Raw genomic sequence first — 24,253 nt, 5'->3', positions numbered from 1 at the left:
GGTTGGTTTTACCTTTCTTGTAATGTTTTCATATTGCATGTTGTATTGAAAGAATTGCTTGTCTTGGAAAATTATTTGGTGTTTTATGTTTTACTTTTGTATGGCATTTAATGTGCTTTGGGAGTAATCAAGGCCTCCTACTCTTGGGAGAGAGGATGGTCTTGTGGGTGGTAGAAGTGACAGCCCTTGAGTGAGAGGCTCTCATTATGAGAGTGATCACAAGGGATTTTATGTGACCCTTGCTGCATGGCTTGTTTATGCATTGGGGGTCATAAGGAGGGGAATAAGGCATGAAAGCCTTGGGGGGCATAAGGAATGTGGGGTTGTTATACTTATGATGTTTTTATTTTGCCATGAGGTGGCTATTCATATTACCATACTTGCAGTCTCCTCAGGGTACTTGGTCCACTACTACCCTTGAAAAGACATCACAATGTGTGGTACAGTGTAGCCCTGGGATTGGGGATGTGTTGTGTTTGTTTTCCCATTGTTTACTATGTTTGCATATGTGTAATCCCATCTAGGGCTTGGTTCTCCAAGCTTGGAGGTGGCTACCAGTTAGCCTAGGCTGGGAGGTGAGCACTCCATGGTCATATCCTTGATTTATACATAGGTTGTTAGAAGGAATGAATTAGGACAAAAAAAATAAATTTGATGGAGTTATTTGTTACAGAAAACTATTTGGAAATATATTTATTATTTGTTTAAAGTCCTCATTTACTAATAATGAGAGATCTATTTGTAAAATGACGATAGTGTCTTTTAAATGCAATTTAAAGAAATGTGTTATGTTAGATACTGCAACAATGAAATGAATAATTCTAGATTTAGTTCCTAAAGTTTTGAAATTGATATTTGTTGAATTTATAATAAATTGAAAAGCAAGAAACTTATTCATCCCTTTATGCTTATTAAATATACTAGGAAAATAAAGAATTAGTTTAATGATTCATGCATGTTACTTGAATATATACGTTTCAGTTTAATTCCTAATTGCATGGTTAAATTTAAAGGACTCTAGTTAAATAAAGTTGTTGGAATTTATTTAAATCTGTCATTATATTATCTTGCAGAAAATAAAAATCTAACCTGTATTATAGTCATCTCTAAAGATATATTGTAGATTTCTAGATTTAAATAGATGTTGTGTTAAGTTGTTTATTTCTGTTAATTACTTTATTTTTCTAGAAAGAAAAGCCATATTTAGATAGCCTAACTATTTCTACTTGGCAACTAGGATATAAAAAAATAAAATGAATAAAATGACTAAATTTGTAGAATATATCTAATGTGTTTTATTTGTTTAAAAAAAAAGAAGAAATAATTGTATGGAAAGAAACTGCCCTAGATATAATAAATAAATATATATATATATATATATATATATATGCATGCATAAGTACATAAATGAAAATTCATTTCTTAAAGTTAAATAAATAAACTTGCTATTTAAAATATATATACAAATACTTATATATATATATATAATTTATATATATATATATACATATATATATTTACATAAATATATATATATTCATTTAAATAAACAACAACCCAAAAAGATATTGAAACTTGTTTTTTTTTTTTTTTTAAATCTAGGTTTTGGGGGGGGGCAAATCCCACTGTGTGTGCACACAGTGGGTGGCTTGCGGGCCGCCACTGTGCGAACACACAGTGGGCAGCGCCGAAGTGCCACCACTGTGTGGACACGCAGTGGGCCGGCACCTCGCGCCACCACTATGTGGGCACACAGTGGGTGGCGCCCATGCCACCACTGTGTGGTCGCACAGTGGGCGGCGCTCGGCACCCCTTGTGAACAAAAAGATTGCCCCCGCCCTTTTGTCATGGCCACCGCCTAACCCTGTTTGGCCCTATGTAGGAAAAAAAATAAGAAAGAATTAAGAAACAAAAAAAAATGTGGTCAATAAAAAAAAAGGAAAAAAAAGGAGAGGCTTGTTTTATAATATAAAGAAGAGTTAGGGTTTGCATGGGTTAAACTCTTTAGATTTTATATAATTGTATTTATATATACATATATACATAGTTATATATAAATATATATATATATATATATATATATATATATATATATATATATAACAATATATATGTATATTTTATATAAACAAGGTTATAAATATGAAGTTGGTAAAATATATATGTAATTATATTATATACATATATATGAATATATATATGTATACAGATATATTTATATAGGTTGAGATGTTTCAAATTAAATATTAATGAAGTTAATATTTAATTTTAAATTTAAATAGATTGAGATGTTTTTGAATTTAAATATTGGTGAAGTAATATTTAATTTTAATTAAATAAACTTAGATGTTTTAAATTAAACATTTAGGGAATTTAATTCTAATGTATATTATTGGACTATAGGGTAATTTTTAGCTCTCCTAGACGTAGGTGCATGTGATTAAACTTTATAGAAAAATATTCATTTACGAATATAATCGACCCTTTATTTGTTTTAGGTTAGTCTACTATTTAATTATTGTTAAGTAAAATAAAGACACTTATAAAACTAAGTGCTAGGACTAGTTTTAATTAGTTCCTAAGAACAATGAATGGATATTGGAGATTAATCTGTTGCTACGTTAATTAATTGATTTAATTATTGATTAAGAGCGATGCGATAATAAAACTATTCAATTAGCATTCAACATATAATTTTAATTATTTTGATTACTTGAGCTAGTAGATAAAGTTAACTCTAAACATAGTTAAGACAAAATAGGTTACAACATTTTATATTTGTCAAATTAATGTTTTAAGTTGTGATTTAAAAATAAATAAAATTATCTCGTTCTTGCCCTAAATTTTGGGCATGACAACACCCAAGCATTGCTAGACACTTTTGGGAGCGGTGGTGGATGGTCTTTGACCATCCACCACACTCCAATCATGAGGTCCTAATGTATTTTTTGAAGAAGTTATGGGCCGAATTTGAATTGGGAAAAAAGTGCAATTACTTTGATATTCAATCATTTCAGGGGATTGGGAGAGGCATGCCCTAGGATAGGCCAGTAGCAAAATTGAGCGATAGGGTTAGAAACTGTGTGCGCGATGATCCATTGGTTCCTCTTCCATCACCAGTTGTTCCAACACCTACCCATTATCGAGTAGTGGATTCTGCTCTAGGTTCATTGAGTGCCCTATCGGGCAATTTGGTACAGCAGTTGTGGGAAGTGAGGGCTAGCCTCAGCTTAGCACATGTTTGCATGAGTTGTGGGGATGTATGTAGAGGTCCATAGAATGAGGCTGCCCCTGGAGGAGATGGTGATTTTGATGATGCCAAGGAGGCTGCACATCCTCATGCTGCCCATGGTGGTTATGATGATGCCGAGGAGGCTGCACATGCTGATGCCATCTCTTCATATGTTGATCTCCTATGGGCAGACGATGATCAACCTACAAAGGTACAAATTTATTTGTATAATTTATAATGCAATATTAAATTCCTTATATATACACATATGAACCATAACATGAGTCATTTTTTTTTGAATAGAGGATGGACCATACCACATCATTGAGGAACCGATAGCATGTTACCTCTATACCTAGAGATGTTGGCACCCCATTTATGGTATGCACTTTCATCTAGATACATTGTATTGATATGTACATTTAAAATAAACAATAATTTTTTTAATGTAATGATGTATATGATATGTTTTTTCAATTTTGTAGGGTGCTTTGTGTAGCACTGAGGTGGGTAGTTCTTCACGTGACCCATGGACCACTAAGGCTCAGCCTCATATACCACTAGTATGTTTTTCATCCATTAATGTGAAGTGTTTACATGCTTACTAATTTATGTACAACTTTGATTCATGTTCGTTATTTTTTGCAATTGTAGGCTTCTGGATTGTTTGATGGCACATCACATGTACGCCTTTGACCATTAGTTACTTTTCCTACATCACATGTATGCTTTTTTATGATAATCTTGTACTCTATATATATACTTTATAATTTATGTATATATACAAGTTTGATTCATGTTTTATATATGTTGTTCAGGTCGATACCACTACCAGTATTGGTATGGCTATGGCATTGAGCCAGATGCAACCATCAACATTATCATTTGAGGTGATGATTAGAAAATAATTTCTAATTTGTTTATACTGTGTACCTGGCTTTTATAGGGATTATCAAAATTGATGTACAATGTTTTATTTTGTAGGACTTGACTACGACCACTTTTCTTGTTCATGATAGTGGACCTCCACATACCAGCGAGGGCATTGTAGAGCATAGTCGTATGGTATATTTATTTTAAAATTTTTAATATTTAATTACTTTATAAGTGAATTATGCAAGTAACTTATTCTCATGTTAAATCTTCTTCTCATGTAAAATCTATTAATAATGTATAGGAGGGTGCAGACACTGATACTGCACAAGAGGGTAGAGTCACTGATACTGCACAGGAGGGTGGAGACACTGATACTACATAGATACATGATGGTGCATCTTAGGACCACGTGCAACATGATGATTCATCTCAGCCACCTTCACGTGGACTGAAGAAGACTGCAAATGAGATGCATGCGAGTTCTTAGATTGTATATTTTAGATCATGTCATGTCATTGTATTGTGGACTTTTTATGATGACACTTGTTATGTTATCCCAGGACTTGTTATTATGTGATTATATATAGGACTTGTTGTTATGTGATTATATATACGACTTTTTATTATGTCATTTCCTTGCTATTATGATATCAGGTTGTGTTATGTGATTTGGCACACTCTAGTGATTATATATGTGATACATTGTTTTGTTATTATGTTGTTTATGAAACCAAAATTGCATCATGCATATAAATTTAAAAGAGTTCACACAAATAACACAAACTTACATGCATGTAAATTTAAAATAGTTCACACAAGTAACACAAACTTACATGCATATAAATTTGATATGAAAATTATAAAAGGATTATTAATTATAAATGAATCTCATAGAGGAATCCAATAGATTGATGGAACTAAGGCTAACCAAATTATTAGGAAGGTTTGAAGAACATTAACACAAGTAACACAAACTTACATGCATATAAATTTAAAAGAGTTCACACAAGTAACACAAACTTACATGCATATAAATTTGACATGAAAATTATAAAAGGATTATTAGTTATAAATGAATCTCATAGAGGAATCCAATAGATTGATGGAACTAAGGCTAACCAAATTATAAGGAAGGTTTGAAGAACATTAACACAAGTAACACAAACTTACATGCATATAAATTTAAAAGAGTTCACACAAGTAACACAAACTTACATGCATATAAATTTGATATGAAAATTATAAAAGGATTATTAGTTATAAATGAATCTCATAGAGGAATCCAATAGATTGATGGAACTAAGGCTAACCAAATTATAAGGAAGGTTTGAAGAACATTAACACAAGTAACACAAACTTACATGCATATAAATTTGATATGAAAATTATAAATGAATCTCATAAAGGAAGCTACAAACATAGTATTGACTTTCCTCTTAAGTTGACCACACTACTTTACTAGTGTATTGATGGTTTATTAGTACAAATAGTAGTGGTTTACTAGTTGACTTTCCTCTCAAGTTAGCTTACAATTAATCTATGAAGAGATTATGATAAAATAAATATATCATAAAAATTAGAATTCAATTGTGACACAATTACAATGTGCTCAAAATAACATTAAGAAGAAGATAACTAATACAATATTGTTTATGAAACCAAAATTGTATCAAATGTAGACAAATATAGTGTTAAAGGGACAATGAAAAACAATTATCATGATTAAATATAAAAGAGTTCACACAAGTAACACAAACTTACATGCATATAAAATTGATTCAACCTAGTGTACCATCTGCATCCTCTCTCTTTTGCAATGCGTCTATGATTGCCTCATGCTCTTCTACTGAAAGTGTCCACAATACCTTATTGGCAGGTCTACCTTTGTATCTTTCTAATTTGATGTTTGTTGCCACCGCCAAATGAGAATAGTGTATAATCTTCTTTTCTGATTGGTAGTCCTCATAAGCTGGTAAGCCATTCCTTCTTGTTAAGTATTTGCATAGCCATGTACCAACTACCACAACAGATCCAACTGGATATTGAAAACCATCATCATCTACTTGATCACATATCAACTTTTTCTTAGGTTCTACACATCTAGCTAGCCAATACTCAACCTACTCATCATTATCTTCAGGTGCAACAACAACATACACATGTCCTAGAAAACAAATTTAAGTACATGTAGAAATAAAACTTGTTAGAATTTATAATTCAAATATGAAATCATAAATTATATGACAATACATAAAAATATATAATTTAAAGTTATAAACAATAAATTGAATTAAATTACCTGGTTGTATGAGGTCTAAAACACGATCATAATCTTTTGATGCAAATGCATGATCGGGGTCTTGATTTCTTCTAACATCTTCATATTGCGTCTTAGTAGGTGTTAAGGATTTGTGTTGCCATTCTTTGACCCATTCCGTATTCTCGCATTCTTCCCATTCACCTGCAACACAAAATTGACAAAAACATGCAAGCTCTCTAGTCCATATAGTCCAAGTGTTAGAATTACAACTCTTAAATGAATGTCGTCTAGCTGACCCATTGATTGTATCACAATCATATCATGGAAGGATATTCTCCTCTTTAACTAGCCAGAAGAATTGTCTAATTGTAGAGTTCTGACTTGATCTTGTGGATAAATTTGCACTACACCAATCCACAATTGCACTTGCATTTTTAAATTTAGCCTTTTCCTCGAATTTGAGTTGCTCTTTGCAAAGGGCTCTCTTAACACATGCACCAACACCATCATGTTCTCCTTTCCCATGTCCAGCCTAAAAAAAACTCCACATGTGTTCGATATTAGTGTTCTTATGAATCCTACTCAACCAATAAAACATTCTAGCATTCTTGAATTGCCCTATGCAATTACCAGACCATATTAGATGTTGTGTCATCTGAATTTCTCTCTCCCTCAAATTCTCAAAAAAGGTCTTGAAGCAAAACTGGACAAACTCAGATGAGTGTAATTTATTATCACTCATATAGAAATGGTACTCTCTCAAAATTTTGCGATCCTCTTCTGTACTATCTGGTGCATGCCTATAGACAATATGGACACAAATCGATACTTGCACTGAATTGTAGTATTGTGATTGGACCTCATCTTGTGGTGCAAGCATGTAGTTCTCTACAAAGTCAACAACTGAAAGTATAGTACCAACAGGAAATGTATCCTTACATATTCAAAACTGACCATCAAGCCATCTAGCATTTTGAGTGTGTTTAACATATTTAGGTATGATGTTACTCTTGAATTCATTCATAAATGCATGAACACTAACTTTTTTAGTGATTCGATCGCATCGTTTTCCAACCTTTCCATCCTTCAATGGATACTCAATAGTTTTAAATATTTTAACATCAACTATTTGTTGTCCAAAATCATTTGAAAAATTTTCATGCAAACATTCATCCAACAATGCAAGATTGCGACATATATCACATACACTAGAAACACATGCATTGAAAATAAACTTTTGTTCATTTAGTGGGTTGCAAAACAAACTTGAAATAAACTCCTTTATAGTTTCAGGTGGTATATTTATACCACATTCTTGGAACATTCCATTACTATGCATGGTAACACGTATGTATCAAAATACATCATAATGGTAGCGAAATTGAACATGAGTTTTGCAACAACATGTGACTCTTTCCTTGTTAATTCGAACATACCAAGGTTTACACTTTTCAAAAGACCTTTGACAAATGCTAATAGTCAACACCTTATCATCCAAAAAAATTTTATACAATTTAGTTTGAGTCATGTCCAATAGGTGTTTTCGATGTGGATCACGAATTTTTGACTCAACTCTTAATTTAAGAGCATCTCTAACATTAGGTGATACTCTCGTAATATCATGCCAGAATTTTTTGATCAAATTTTTGACTCCCCCAGTAAGTTTCATATCAGACGTTGGTAGTCTACCACTAAAATTCCACAATTTGTTTGCTAGATCAATTTCAAAATTACATCTTCTTTTTACAGCTGTTGACAAATTTTTGCGATGAATATTAAGATATCCACTTATGTTACTCATCATTCTTTTATTAGAAGTTGTTTGGCTTACTAAAGTTGTTGTTATTGCCCATCGTGTCGCATTTTTATCTTTATAATGACTTTTCTTTCCAATTGTATCAAAGGCGCTAGCAATAGTCGATACAACTTGTTTTAAAGACTTGTCCTTCTTCTTGGGTTTGACATAAAAGCCTAACTTCTTCATCACTTTTCACATTTTAGTTATTTTAATTAGTTGTACCATTAATTGACATTGAAACCCAAATTTCTTATTATAAAAAAAATGTCTAAACAATCTATTTGCATGTGTCCTAATCCATCTCCATGAAACCAAGCCATGAAGGTTGTCTAGTACATCACTTTTAATTTCAAAATTTTCAAGAAGATAATTATCATTTAAACATGTTTCATTTTCAATTGGTGTTCCCATGTCTACATACACATTATTGGTTTTAGTTGCACGTGGATTTTCAATTTCATTTGGAGTTTCAAATTCGGTTTCAATTACAGTTTCAAGTTGAGATCTAGTTTCATTTGGGGTTTCAACTTGGTTTTTAATTTCAGTTTCAAATTGAGTTCTAATTTCATTTGGGGTTGGATTTTCAATTAGAATTTCATTTAATAAGTAACCTGCTTCTACTATATCACCAATTTCTTCATGAGAAAAAACATAGGGATGTGAAGACATACATGTATCCAATAATGGATTAGAAAATGCACCTAAATTAAATGGTTCTATTGTGTTTCCTTCATCAATATTTATGTTCTCATTGATGTTCTCCTCTTCTAAAATGATTGTGGAACTTGAAGCTCCTTCTCTCATTCTTGATCTTCTCTCTCGTTGACACATTGCCTCCTACCTATTTTGCTGCAATCTCCTCAGTTGTCAGAACCTTCCTTTACCTCTTCTTGCGTTGATTTGATCCCATGGCTACACCAAACTTTGAATTCGAATCGATTTCCTTACCAAATTGATAATAAGACAAACAAAGAGAATGATTAATCAAAACATTCTCTTTGCAGATCGTACCTGTCAGGCAATGATTGAAAAATCATTCAATCATTGGGATTTGTGCTTATGGGTCAGATTTTGGCCCAATGGATCTTTTTAGAAATGGGTGCCTATTATTGAATGAAACAGGTGCCCTTTTTCAAAATGGGTGCCTTTTTTTCAAAACGGGCACTCGTTTCGCTTTCAATGGTACAAAGCAAAATGGGCGCCCCTTTTTCTAATTTAAAATATGGGCACCTGTTTATTAAAATTAGGGGCGGGAAACAACCCTCAGGTTTCTTTTTTGCTTCGGGATAGGTTTGGTGGGACAAAGCCTATGCTTGGACCTCCAAAAAAATGACTAAGGTAAAACAACATTAGATTTCTACCTTGGCCTAATTTTTTGAGGGTCTTTCTGATTGAATTTTTTGACGAAACGAAAACCCATTAGAGTTTTCAGTGTCCTAATTTTAGAAATGTAAATTTCATAATGATAAGATTACTTTTATTATTTTTGTATTATTTATTAATCAAAAGTGGAACCTAAACCTAAAATACCAAGGTTCACTAAAACTTTAATAACTTTTTTTGTTTTTAGGATTTTAGAAAAATAAATTATATGACATCAATCTACATACAATTCTTTTGAATATTAAAAAAAAGATTTGAAAAATATGAAATTTTCATCAAATTATGGTGGTTGTACACTCGATGTTTTGAAAATATACTTTATTGTCAGTTAAAAATTAATTAAAAAAAATATTCAATAAAAAAATAAGAAAAAATATTCTCATCAATATTTGGTGTCTTAGGTATCATTTCCCAGAAGGATTTGCAAAAATTCATTTATTTGCATCAAAAAAGGGTGGTCATACAGGTGTGGTATGGTCCTGAGACAGGCATTTTGAAATACTGGTTTTTAAAGATGCCTACTAAAAATGGATTTCTAGCATGTTGGTATTAAAATAAATTACATATTTGAAAAGTAGAATCTGAGCACTACATTTTCTATTACATAATTTTTCTGAGATTCAATCTCTAAGTGCATCAAATTTTGACATCAATCGACAGAAAATTTGAAAAACGGAGAAAACACTTCCACTTTTTGCCCAAAAGTGGGACTCAACTTCTTCCAGCCACCCTTTCCCTTCTCCCTACCTAGATTATAAGATTTTTAAAAATGCTACTAAAGAATGAATTGATTTAAATAGAATGTATATAAAGCATATGAAATTGTATTTTTGCATTTTGGATTCATATTGAAAGATAGAAGTCTTAAGCTTCTGAAAGAAAATTTGCATGGTTAGTGATATGGATATGAATGCTGAGTGGAATTAGTGAAAGATGTAGGAATGACATTACTTCCTTATGTAATTTTGAATTGTAAATAATTTTAGTACTTGTACCTAGCATAAATTCTATTCAGTTATTCATGTGGGAAGCATAATTAAAACCTTCCTTGAGTAGATGATAGTGTTACTGAAAATTACTCCCCATAAATGTGAATAAACTAGTACTGGTGCTTTCATTATGTATTGTGAGAAACCAGTGCTTGCTATATGTGCCCATGGGATGGTGAAGTAACCAACCATGGAGGATATACTTACTTTTGAGTATGGGGGAACCATACTGTTTATGTGATGTTGCTTATTTGTTACCGTATTGAGTGCTAACCCCTGGGTTGTTGGTAATTCAGTATGTTAAGGGGTAGTATCAGAAGTCACCATTCCTTGAATAGTATTTTTCAACGTACGATTAATGTCAGCATGAAGCGACTTTAGCTTCTCTATTTCTAGGAAAAATATAGTTATATAATGAAACTATATTGAAGGTGTACTCAATACTTTCCCTTTTGATGAACCAACTTATATGGTTTATGCATGCTAGCCTATTCCCCTCTTTTATTTAAGCATATTGTTGGCAGTTCTTGAGCATAGTGATGGTGTATCTTGGAGGATCTTTTGCCTTTTCTTCATGAAAGGTATGTTATTTCCATAGGAGTTAGCAATTGGCAGGCATTGGTAGACATGTGGGTGGACCCTAGCCATGTATACCTCTGGCTTACGATGAGTATCCTGAGAGGTACATCTCTATGCAAGGTGTGACCTGCACGTTCCTTTTTCTATGAGGTACACTACCATGCGGGATACGTCCATTGCATGTCTTTTCTGCTTGGAGTATTTCCATGTCTTGCTGAGACGTGATGTGGGATGTAGTAGGCATTACCATGCGGCCTACAAGCTTGTTTAGGGTAGATCCATGCTGCGTGACGATGTGATGTGGGGTGATGTCGAGGTGCACACTACCATGCCATGTGGATGTGTGACTAGGCCACACCACATGACGAGCTACTGCAATAGCTAGATGATTCTTCTCTCCTTCCTCGTTGGTGGTTATATTCTAGTCACATAGTGATGTTATGTGCAATTACGATATTCTTATTTATTTCTTATTTGGATCAACAAATTATTCTATTTTGACTTTGAAGGTTTAGAAATGATCTTATGATCTTTTGCTTACTTGATTTGGTGTTGAAATTCTAGAATTTTCTTACCTTACTGTTGGAATTGATGATTTTTTATCTTTATTCATCTGTAGTTTGGTGGCTAAACTGGTTTATCCTTACTATTTTTGTATGTTGATCTTGTGTTGAAATGTGAATTCCTCTCCAAGGGCGTATGATATAGTCTTGGTTGAGTGTATATGAGGAAGTAGACATAGGGAACCTTGAGGGTGGGGGTATGTAAGGTTGTGATGCAGCTAGGATCCACTACCTACCCATGTGTGGTGACTATCTCTTAAAGGATAACCACCTTACTCAACAAGGGATGGTCACGAGGGTCTTGTATGGAAGGTACAGATATGTGTGTTCCCTAGCACCATCAAGCCCTTGAGTGAGATGTTGGATATTTATGATCATGTTATTTTGTTCTAAGATTGGGCATAGAGATGTTGATTGTGCATGTTATCTATGACCGAGCATTAGACATGCTCACATGTGCCCTTATGATTTGTACATTCCAATTATGTGGATGGATATTTATGTGTAAACATGGAGTGAAATGTGTTCTTTTGTCACTATGTTATGGGACATAGTCATTAGAAAGGTTTTTATATGCCTGGGAAGTTTAAGAAATTGTATTAGATATGTTGCTCTTATTTCATGAAAGTTAACATGGTTGTAGAATTTGAAATTTGAAGCTATTTCATGTTAGTAAAAGGATGAATTGGTAAAAGAAATTGATCATGATGGCATGTTTTCTTGACGTATTTGGTAGATGAGTATGGTAATTATTGTTTAACTATTTTAATGTTTTAATTTGGTGTGATGAAAGGAAGAAAATTCTTGTTTCACTACTACGATTATAGCGAGTTCCTAGAATGTTTTAATAAATATATGGATTTGGAGGTATCTTACCATTGGATAGTGGCATTCATAAAGGATTAGCAATAATGTTTCATTTATCTGTGAAAATATTCTTATGTGCAATTTGATATTTGTTAAATAACTATCAAGGCTAATGTGGGCTACATGTTTTCCTTCTAGAGGTATCTTCTAGGAGTAAGTCAGAACCTAGCGGGGGAGGATTTAGTACCCTCACCCTAATCATATTTTAAAACTCAGTTTGACCTTGGTTGACTTTTTAAGTGGATTTCTTGGATGGTTGCTTTACTATCTTGTAATATTAAAGTGAGGTATTATGCTTAATGTGTGTACCTATAAATATTGATTTCGCATCGATTATTATGTATGATTAGTCATTCTTTTGATTCTTGTTATTAACCCTGGGCTAACACTTTCATGGAATATATATATGTGTGTGTGTGTGTGTGTGGTTCATTGTTGTAGAAGATTGTAGGTACAATACCACATAGGTATGGGGTTCATCTTGTAGGATTTGAGAAATACAAATCCACAGAACCCAAAAGAAACCTGCATGCAAGAAACCTGTCATAGAGAAAGAGAGAGAACAAATACAAGGGTTTTGGCTCTAACAAAGAGAAAAGATGTATTATCAGAGAAAAAATGAATCAAGAATATGAATAATACAAGAGATCGATCCTTATAAAGGAGATCAACACCAAAAGGAAAACCTAACCCTAAGGTGTGAGCATTTAATAATTAAATATTAATTATTAAATGACTAATGTATGCATAAAGAGAAATCTTAAGAGGAGAGCAAAGTTAATTAATTACTTTACTCTAACACCCCCCCTTAAGATGAGCTACAATGCAGCTACAAAAAATGCAGAAGAAAGCAAAGGAACTACAATGCAAAAGAGGGTCCCGACAACAAGGCCTGATGAGGTACCCGAATACAAGAAAATCTCTATAAAGCAGAGTAAAGGAGAAAACCCAGTGGGAAAAAACTCCTCTCCAAAAAGAGATAAAGAATCATGCTGAAAAGAAAACATGAAGGAAGGCCTCACGGAGACCCCCCAAGGACAACTTCCTTCACCCCAAGCATTGAGCGCAACTAAAGATAGCGCGGAGATGCCAAAGGTTTAGTGAAGATGTCAGCAACCTGCTCCTCTGTAGGAATATACTCCAAGATGAGAGAACCATCCTGAATCAACTATCTGATGAAGTGCATGTGGATTTCAATGTGCTTTGTCCGCTGATGCTCCACTGGGTTGCGTGAAATGTGAATGGCACTCTGGTTGTCACACCAAAGAATAGTGGGACAATCTGGAGGAAACCCAAACTCTGTCATCGACTGCCGAAGCCATAAAACCTCCTGACTGGCTAACACTGCTGCACGGTACTCAGCCTCTGTAGATGATAATGCAATAGCAGATTGCTTCTTGCAAGACCATGTGATAGGACTAGAACCAAGGCAAAAAACGAAGCTAGAAGTAGACTTCCGATCATTGACATCACCAGCCCAATCGGAGTCAGTGAAGCCAATGATGTGAGGGGATCCTGAAGAGTAGTGAATGCCATAATGTGTGGTGCCCTGAATATATCTCAAAATACATTTGGCTGCTTGCCAATGGCTCTCATGAGGATCATGGGAGAACCGAGAGACAAGGCCAACCGCAAAGGAAAGATCAAGACGAGAATGTGTCAGGTACAACAGACTGCCAACCAACTGCCTGTATAAAGTGGGGTCTACTGAAGGAGTAGAGCAAGTGGAAGACAAAACAACACCTGACTGAAATGGAGTGGGGGCAGACTTGCAATCAAGCATGCCAAGCATGCCAAATCGCTGAAGCATATCAAGAGCATACTTCTCCTGAAAAATGGAAATCTCATTCGAAGACTGAATAACCTGTAGACCCAGAAAGAAGTGCAAGAGACCAAGATCGGTCATCTCAAACTGCTCCATCAAAGCTCTCTGAACACTCTGAATCATGGAGGATGAGCTACCTGTAATGATGAGATCATCTACATATAGCACTAGAATCAAAAGATCACCCTCCTGACGCTGAATATAGACTGTGTGATCGGAATGACAGCGTGTGAAGTGCGAGGAAAGCAAGAAGGAGTCCATCTTCTCATACCAAGCCCTGGGGGCTTGTTTGAGACCATACAATGAACGTCGAAGTCTGCAAACCAAAGAAGTATCCTGCACAAAACCCTGAGGCTGCTCCATATAGATCTCCTCATGTAGGTCTCCATGCAAGAAGGCACTCTTCACATCCATCTGAAACACTGTCCATCCCTGTGAAGCTGCAAGTGAAAGTACCAGGCGTATAGAATTCATCTTGGCGACAGGAGCAAAGGTCTCAGAGTAGTCAATACCCTCTACCTGAGAAAACCCCTTCGCAACAAGACGGGCCTTATACTTATCAATAGAACCATGTGCAGCATACTTGGTACGATACACCCACTTGCACCGAACCAACTTTCTTCCCTTAGGAAGAGGACAAAGATCCCAAGTATGATTCTTCATCAAAGAAGAATACTCCTCATCCATGGCCCTATCCCACTCTGGGTGTCCTGTCGCCTCTGAAAACTTTTGAGGATCATCTGAAAGGGTATGACTCAAAAGACTAGAACCAGATGTCTGAGCATGAGTGCGACGAGTATCTGAAGGATCACCTGCCAAAGAACCAGCTGCATCAACAGTATCACGGGCCCACTTCGGCAAAGACGGAGCAACTGGTGGTGGTGGAGATGGTGGATCATGATCTACATCATCCTCAAGAGATAAGTAATCCTCAAGAGATGAAGAGGAAGGAGTAGGCAATGAGGGAGAAGCTGGTGATGAAGAATCCATCTGAGGATAGCACTCATCAAACTGGACATCCCGCCGAAACAAGACCTCTCTAGAATCAGGATCAAACAACCTGTATGCCTTAACATCCTCACAGTAGCCAACAAATATGAGTGGTCGGCTCTTCCTCTCCATGGCTATCTGCTGAGCATCAGGAATAAATGCGCAAGCCTCACTACCAAAAACTCAGAATGTAGAAACATCAGGCTTGACATGGGTCCAAGCCTCCTCAGGAGTTATATGTCGTAATGCCTTATGGGGCATCCGATTCTGAATATAATTGGCACAATTGACTGCCTCAGCCCAAAATGAAGAACTCATAGCTCGAGACTGTATCATACAATTTGCCATCTCCCGTAAGGATCTGTTCTTTCTCTCAGCAACACCATTCTGTTGAGGGGTATAAGGAACTGTAAACTGATGCTGTAAACCATGCTCAGTGCAAAAATCTCTGAAAGCCTGATTTACATACTCCCCCCCATTATCTGTTCGTATCCTCCTGATAGAAAGTCCAGATTGCTTCTCCACAAATGTCTTAAACTTCCTGAAAGAGTCAAAGACATCAGACTTGTACTTAAGAAAGTACACCCATGTACGTCTGGAGAAGTCATCAATAAAAGTGAGTACATAACGGGCCCCTGAAAAAGAAGGAGTCGGAAAGGACATAAGATCACTGTGTACCAACTCTAGGGCTGCCCTAGCACGAGAGGCTCGACCCTTAGGAAAAGGATCTCGATGATGTTTGCCAAGGACACAACCACGACATACACCATCTGTACAAGAAATCTGTGGAAGCCCAATCACAAGTGCCTGTGTACTCATCTGCTGTAGATATCTGTAATTGACATGACCAAAACGCTCATGCCAAAGCCTGCTCACTGAATCTGCATGTGCTATAAGAGAGGAACCAATAGTGTCTGAACTCTCAAAGCCATCAAAACTATATAAGTGAGATGCAAAATCCACACTCCCAGTAGCCACAACCAAGTCAGGATCATGAAGATCTCGAATAACCACATCATGTGGAGAGAACTCAACTGTCTTACCAGAGCCAGAGTGGCAAATCTGATAAACAGATAGAAGGTTTGTCAAAATGTCAGGAACCAAAAGCACATCCTGAAGACAACCACCATCCAATGAAACAGTACCAGAACCCTGAACAGAAAGTTGTGCTGAGTCACCAACTGCAATATGTCGAGTGCCTGTAGGAGCAAGAGCGGTGACCAAATCCTGTGTGTGTGTCATATGGTGAGAGGCACCAGAATCTAGAATCCAAGTGGACGCTAAGGACAATGCTCGTGCAGAAAGAGCATGACCTTTCCCTGTGGGCTGTGAAGGAGGCTGTGGTGCACTGATATTATGTTGCTGCATGGCTTCCTCCAAAGCCTCTAAACGTTTCCAACACTTGGAAACAGGATGTCCTTCCTTGCCACAAAAATTGCAAGGATCACCTGATTTCTTCTTAGTCTTGGAGGAAGACTCACCAGACTTTGAAGATTTGCTCTGTTTAGAATTGAATTGTGGTTTTGAATCAGACTTAGGTGGTGGCTTGGAGGGATTCTCACTAGCCTCTGAATCTTTCTTAGGCTTCGGTTTCTGCTTCTGTTTTCCTTTGGAGGACTGGGCTACCAATGCTTGGTTCTGTGAACCTGAAAGTGAATCCAACTGCTTAAGCTTAGCTTGCTCACGAGTCAGATGATCACAAAAGACCTCAAAAGAAGGCATGACATGTCGAGCACCCAAGGCATCCATGGTGGAATAGAAGGTCGAAGAGAAGATCTGAAATGGACCCCGAAGCTTGGAGAGAATCAGGAAAATGCACTCTGTATCAGTCTTAGTCTTACCACAACCCTGCAAGATAGATCTTTGCTGTTTGAACTTCATCAGAAAGTCCTCAATAGAAGGAAATGAATTAGGTACCAAGGAAGTTAACTCTGACTCAAGCTACAAAGCTCTGAACTCGTTGACAGTACCAAAAAGTCCCTCAAACTTGGTCCAAATGGCTCGAGGAGTGATGCAACCTTCAAGATGAAACTGGAGACTGTCGGAAATGTGTAAAGCCATCAATCCCATAGCCTGATCCATATTGTTCCTGTGCTGCATAATCTCAAAAGGACGTGTCAACTGAGGCTGAACCTCATCCAAACAGGACCATAACCCTTTTGACTGGAGAAGAGTCATCATGCGACCCTTCCAAGTGTGGTAATTATGCGGTGTGAAAGATTCAATAGGTCTGTCTGCCATCCTGTGAACTGTGCCTCAACTGCTCTGAATTTTTAATTATTATTAAGTGGTCTTTCAGAACTAGACAGAAGATGTAGAAGGGGGTTTGATTTTTTTGTATTGGTGTTTGTAAATTCTAGTTTTCTGATGTAAATAATAGAAAGCAAGAGAAAACACCCCCCCACAATGCAAAAAACTAATCCCCAGTACAAACTGAAAGCCAGAAAATGATAGAAAGCAATAACGGGTTGAGACAAAATTTGGAGCACCTGAATATTTTTCTGATGAAATAGACTGTAGATCTGGAAAGAGCACAGAACCACCTTTCTGACGCCTATTCGCTTTCGAAAAACGGAGTTCGTATGCAAAAGATATGGCTCCTGGAGTGCAAAAAATTTGTTCTGACTTCGACTGGCAAAAAACACTACAAAACGAAAAAATCAGAAAAAAAGATCTGCATCTTTTAGATTGGGCTCGGAACCAGCTTTCCAACGCCTATTTTCATTCGAAAATCCGAGCTAAAATGCCCGAGTTATACCCGATTTAGTAAAACTGCTCCAAAAAAGCCCAAATAGGCCCTTTAAGCCCTCAAGGGCTTAAAAAAAATAAGCCCCTGGTCCTCTGGGCGACCAGGGGCGCGCGCAGGGGGCGGCGGCGCAGGGGCGGCGCTGTGGTGGTGCGCGGGCGGAGCGCGGGCTGGGCGCGAGCTGTGCGTGGGCGGTGGGCGGCGCGGCGGTGGAAGCCTGGCCGCGGCCGGTGGTTTCCGCCGCCGGCGGTGGCCGAGCGGTGGCCGCCGGGCTGCGCACCGACGGAGCAGGCTGTTTACACTGGCTGCACCCTTTTTAAACAAAAAAATTGCGTTTTTTAATTTTTTTTTTGATTTTTTTTTGAAAATCCGCCTCGGTTTTCATGCCCTAGGGCCGTACGGCCTTGGGGCCAAAAAAAAATTTGCCTCCTGGTGCAACTGTGTCCAAATCGGACGAATTTTATATGGAAATAGGGGTTTTTGGGCACTATGAGCTCAACGGTGAGGTCCGTTTGGGCTCAAAGTGCACCGAAAAAAAATACCCCCTATTCCAAAATAAAAAATAGAAGACAAACACAGATCTGATGCAACCAGAACCTGGATCTCAAAATCTTTCAAAAGTCTGAATAAGCTGCAGCAGATCTGGCTCTGATACCATGTAGGATTTGAGAAATACAAATCCACAGAACCCAAAAGAAACCTGCATGCAAGAAACCTGTCACAGAGAAAGAGAGAGAACAAATACAAGGGTTTTGGCTCTGACAAAGAGAAAAGATGTATTATCAGAGAAAAAATGAATCAAGAATATGAATAATACAAGAGATCAATCCTTATAAAGGAGATCAACACCAAAAGGAAAACCTAACCCTAAGGTGTGAGCATTTAATAATTAAATATTAATTATTAAATGACTAATGTATGCATAAAGAGAAATCTTAAGAGGAGAGCAAAGTTAATTAATTACTTTACTCTAACACATCTCCCCCTGGCTTCGCAGGTTTGAGTGTGCCCTATTTGTCCAAAGGAATTGGATTATGTAGTTATAAGACCCTACATTTTACCCTATTCATGCTCAAGTGAGCATTGTCAGCCATCCCTCAGTTTTCCCTTTGGTTGGGAATGTGGGTCATGTATTTGTTTGGCTTTCTTGGGTTGCGTGTTGGGTGTGCATGGTAAAAATTGATTATTAAATTCCAAGTATTTAAATTAGATTAAATGTGTTTTTATGCATTAGTAAATTAAAGGGACTAAATTAAATAGGACCCCTTTGTGTGATTAATCAATAATTAGATTTGCTTAATTCATGTTTGTAGCAAGTTTGATTAAATGGTTATTTTAAATGATGAATTAATTAAGTATATGCATTTTAATAGGAAATGTGAAATAGTATTTGAAAATAGAAATATCTTACCCTCTTTGGCATTTTGAAATAGAAATGTTAGTTTTAATTCAATTGAGAAAATCAATTTTGGAAGATAAGGAATTTTTACATATTGAATTGTTCGGAAAAATGATTTTATTTGAGGAAATTATTTTAAACCAAAAAAATGATTTTTGGTGAAACAATTTCCTTTTTTAACCTCGGTTCTGAAAAATATTTTGGAAGGGTTATTTTTTTGGAATGGAAAATTTTGGGCATTGGTGGGAGAAGAAATTTGTTGAGCTTCCAAGTTGGGCTCTTCAACAAATTACTTCCAGGATTACTTATGGAGGTAGGATTTTTGTTAATCTCCTTTGTTGTCAAGAAATTTACTAATATTGTTTGGAAAGAATCTGTATGTGGTTTGGTTTGTTAATCTTTTTGATTTATGGAATGGAAAGAGTGTATTTAAATTTCAGAATTTAAACCCTCTTTGCTTCCTTTTCCGATTTCTAGATCAGACTCTTACTTGTTCAAATCGTTTTCAAAATAAAAAATTTGGGGGTTGGTTATTCACAATAAATTTGGTTAAAATTTCAAATAAATGCATTCAAATCCAGGTTCTAAACTAAGAGCTATGTTTATGCTTGGTTGAATGGAAGTGGAGAATGCCTAGGATTTTGCCAATCTGAGTATTTGGGGCTTTCTGGTGTTTTCTTTTTTAAGAAAAAAATATATATGTAAATCTTTCTTTTTTTTTCATTCTAGAGAATGTTCCCAGAGTTTGTTCTTTGAAAAATTTCTCAGTATTGTTTTATGTTTTAAAAATTAAAAAAAGAAAAAATATATAAATTACCCCCCGCCCCCCCCCACATGGTAGGGAAAACCTCACCACGTGGGATGGTAGCAATGGGACTAAGGGTAGCGAACTGCTACCATATGGTAGCAGCGCTACCGAAGGTAGCAACGCTACCAAAGGTAGCCCCCGCCAATAAAACCCTTCCTTGGAAAAAGAGGCAGGAGGGGCACGTGGGTCTACCCTTATGAATTTGCTATTTTGTTCTTTAGCAAAAGAAAAATAATAATCTATATTTAAAATAAAGTTTTAATATTATATAATTCAAAGTTTATTCAATAATATTTGGTTATTAGTTAATTAATAATTAATGTATATAGTTAAATATAGCTTAATTAATAATTAAGTTTGTTTTTTTATTTATATGCAAGGAAATTTTATTTCATTGGGAAACAGATTGTCAATTTAGTTTCCTTTTAAATGTATATTTCTATTTTTGGAAAGTATATATATTTGTTTTGCAAAAGATGAGATTAGATTATTTATTGCGAACAAAAATGGAGATTATTTTATTTTGAAAAATAAATATCAAATTTTAGTTGATTAATATATATTTAATTATATCTTTGTATGTTTTGCATATAATTATAATTATATTAATGTGATTTTGGTTTGAAAATTCATTGTGAAGTATTTATATCATTTTATGATAAAAGTTGAATTATAGTGAGTAAGTAAACAATGGGCGACATGTACCTAAACGAGGTAGACAAATCATAAACAAATTTAGATCTATTATAAAACTGGATTGTTTGTAATGTTTCAGCGATATGGAAAAATGACTACCTTTACAAATTTATGTCTATGTGTGCTTAATTTTCTATTTTCCCGTATGATTAATAAATAGCATGTCCTTGATTGTTAGTGTTGGATATTGTCATAAGGTTATTTTGTAAGTGTTTATGTCCTTGATCTCTTGTATTGATTGTTTTCATGTGTTGGTTTTGTATCTGGTCATGTCCTTATATGCGAGTGTTGGGTGTTGTTATGTGGTTGATTGTAGTTGGTCATGTTTCTAGTCAGAGAACCTTCAATCAGTGCACCTCGTATGAGGACTTCTTTGGCCAAGTGGATATTCCTACCATATTGAACTCCATATACTAGTCCTTGTGTATAGGTTGATTTTTGGAGTTTCATTTGATTATGGTCTTGTGTCATATAGGAGAGTGACTTTCGAGTGGGGGCCATGCCCAAAGTGGTTGTAGGGTAACCCATCGAAAGTGTGTCTAAATAAGTGATAACCTAATAGAATATTAGATATTTTAGTTAATAAAACACTAAGATAATTTTGCCTCATGCATGGGATGAGTGCTAGTACAGACTCAAAATGCAGTGAGAAGGCCTAAAATGGCAAACCAATGACCTTGTCTTCACGAAAGGATCTGTTGGGTCCACCTGAGACTTGGATGGGTTAGAGGTTAGGGAAAGATTGCCAGGGTAACCTAGTAGATGGGGCTGGGACCTATAGAGGCTTTCTAGGGTAACCATAATAAGTTATGTCATGACACTTGTCCCTTATGTTCACTAGTGTGCAATTTTTGTTGTCTTTTCTAGGAACAGTGTTGTGGAGTCATTTCTAGTTTTTTATGCCATTGTGAGTACCTAATATTCATGTTAGACCATGGGTTACTTCTGATGGGTTACGAGGACTTCATTTCATGGGTGCTCCTATTGTTCTTTTGAGATTGCTTCTTATCATATTCAGATGGATCATTTTCCTTTTCTTGGATCATTCATGTATCTATTAGACCGATGTGGTCATATGTATTATTTGTTTATGTATGCCTTATTGGCAGGTTGTAATGGATGTGAACCTTATGTATTCTTCACCCTATTATTTTATTAGAGGGGTCTTGCAGTTGAGCAGACCAAGAGATGTACCCCACTAGGGGTGAACTCCGATATCATTTTGGTGTTATGTGGTGTTTGTGTTCTTCTATTTCCTTTTTATTTACCATGTATGGATGGCATTATGGTTAAATGTATAATGTGGATTAGATGATGTTAATATTAAATGCATGTATGTAGTTATCTTATTAAATGCGGTAATTTTGATCATGAAGATTGTAGGTTAGTATAATGGAAAGTATTCATTAGTTTTTAATACAATTAAAGTATGTAAGGAAATTAGATGTATGATATATGTTGTATTGTAAAGATTGACTGTAATGTATGGTTAAATCGTAATGGATGAACTTAATCATGTTGTCTATAATTTTAACCTACCAAATGAATATATCCTTTGTTTAAAGTATTATCATGTTATTAAGTAAATAAACTTAATTGGATTAAGTAGCATGTTAAGTTAAGTGTTGAATCAAGTAATCACATTGGGAAACTCTTTAGGTTTAGTTAAGTCTTCCATTGTGTAAACTAAACTTAATGATAATTCAATGTATCATTTTTTTATTTTAACTTTAAAAAAAGTTATTTGCACTCTATTATTGTGTTTTAGCTTTATCCCTTTGAGGTTTTGTGGCGGGGCATTAGAATTTACATTAATCTACTACAAGAATCCATCAAAAAATGATAAAATGAGGTATCCACATTTGTGCAAGATCATCCAATAAAGAAAATCTTAATAGAAGAAGACAGCAAACCGCTCGACCATGTGGAACCAAAGGTACCACCCCTCGTTCTAGGAGATGACACAAGAACCCACGCATACTCTAGATCTAAGCTGGCACCTAACAACCAAAGGAAAGACCAACATAGAAAGGTTGCAAATAAACATAACTAGATAACCAAAAGGAAACTAACAACACAATCTCTCCAAACATAGAATCCCTCTAGAGGCAATATCACCAATCAAAAACTCAAAGTGCTAGGAGCTACATATAGGGAGAAATAGTGTCATCACATGCAATATGTGGGTATCTGGGAACCTATCCTGGATGCCCCAAAGCACATGTGAAACCATGTAGATTTCATGGAGTGAAAGAGATTAGCTTTCCTAGATTTTACCAAGGCCTTCCTTGTCCTATCCCGATCCACAACCGCAAGGCAAGGGAAAGAGGCCAACATAAATTTATTATCTTATTAAGATGAACTATTCTACCCAAACCCAAGTATTATTAATTATGTTATCACTTTTTCATATTGGAAAAATTCTAGTGAGAACCATAGAGATCTCAACCTAGGATGGACCTGACAGCCCACTCCATGCTATCCTAGTCACTCACTACAAAGAACACTCTCTCCCTTGCATGCACCTAGAGCTTGGGGTAACAACATAGAATACTTCAACATAACCAATGGCTCACAACAATACAAGACCTGGCTCACAAAGATATTCAACCAATCCAACAAAAATACAATCATCCTTAAGGAATGCAACAAATGAGCCCGACTACAAGATAATCACATAAACAAGCCAAATAATCACATCAACAACCAATAATCAATCAATGAAATACACCTTGAACATTTCAGCTATCAGAAAACAACCTCTGGATTTCGAAAAATAGGAACAAAACTTTAGAAAATGAACTAAAACTAGCAAACTTAATTTATTGATAGAAAAGGGCATATTTTTAGTAGAATAACGCATATGAAAAATACATTAGCATATTTAAGTATTTCTTTAGTGCATATGTTTGATCTTTCAACACATACAATGACTCTTGTAGCGCATTCGATAATTGTTCTAGCACATATGATCAACAATATTGCGTATATAGAAATAGTTTAGTGCATATGACAAATTAATTAGCGCATACGTCTCATGATTTAGCGCATATGACACAGAATGTAAAAATTACCTAGAAAGGCTAAGTTATGACTTCAAATTAAAAATCATGGAAAAATATCTAATCCCTAAAGACAATCACAAAAGTGATGCCTAGAAAATACCAACTTAAGGGTGAAATCAAATAAAAATAACATAGAAGAAATGGGAAGAGTTCTCCATACAAAACTACACAGCAAAT

The sequence above is a fragment of the Cryptomeria japonica genome, chromosome 5 (assembly GCF_030272615.1).
Source record: "Cryptomeria japonica chromosome 5, Sugi_1.0, whole genome shotgun sequence".
Taxonomy (NCBI): Eukaryota; Viridiplantae; Streptophyta; class Pinopsida; order Cupressales; family Cupressaceae; genus Cryptomeria; species Cryptomeria japonica.
Note: the sequence above shows the minus strand (reverse complement) of the source record.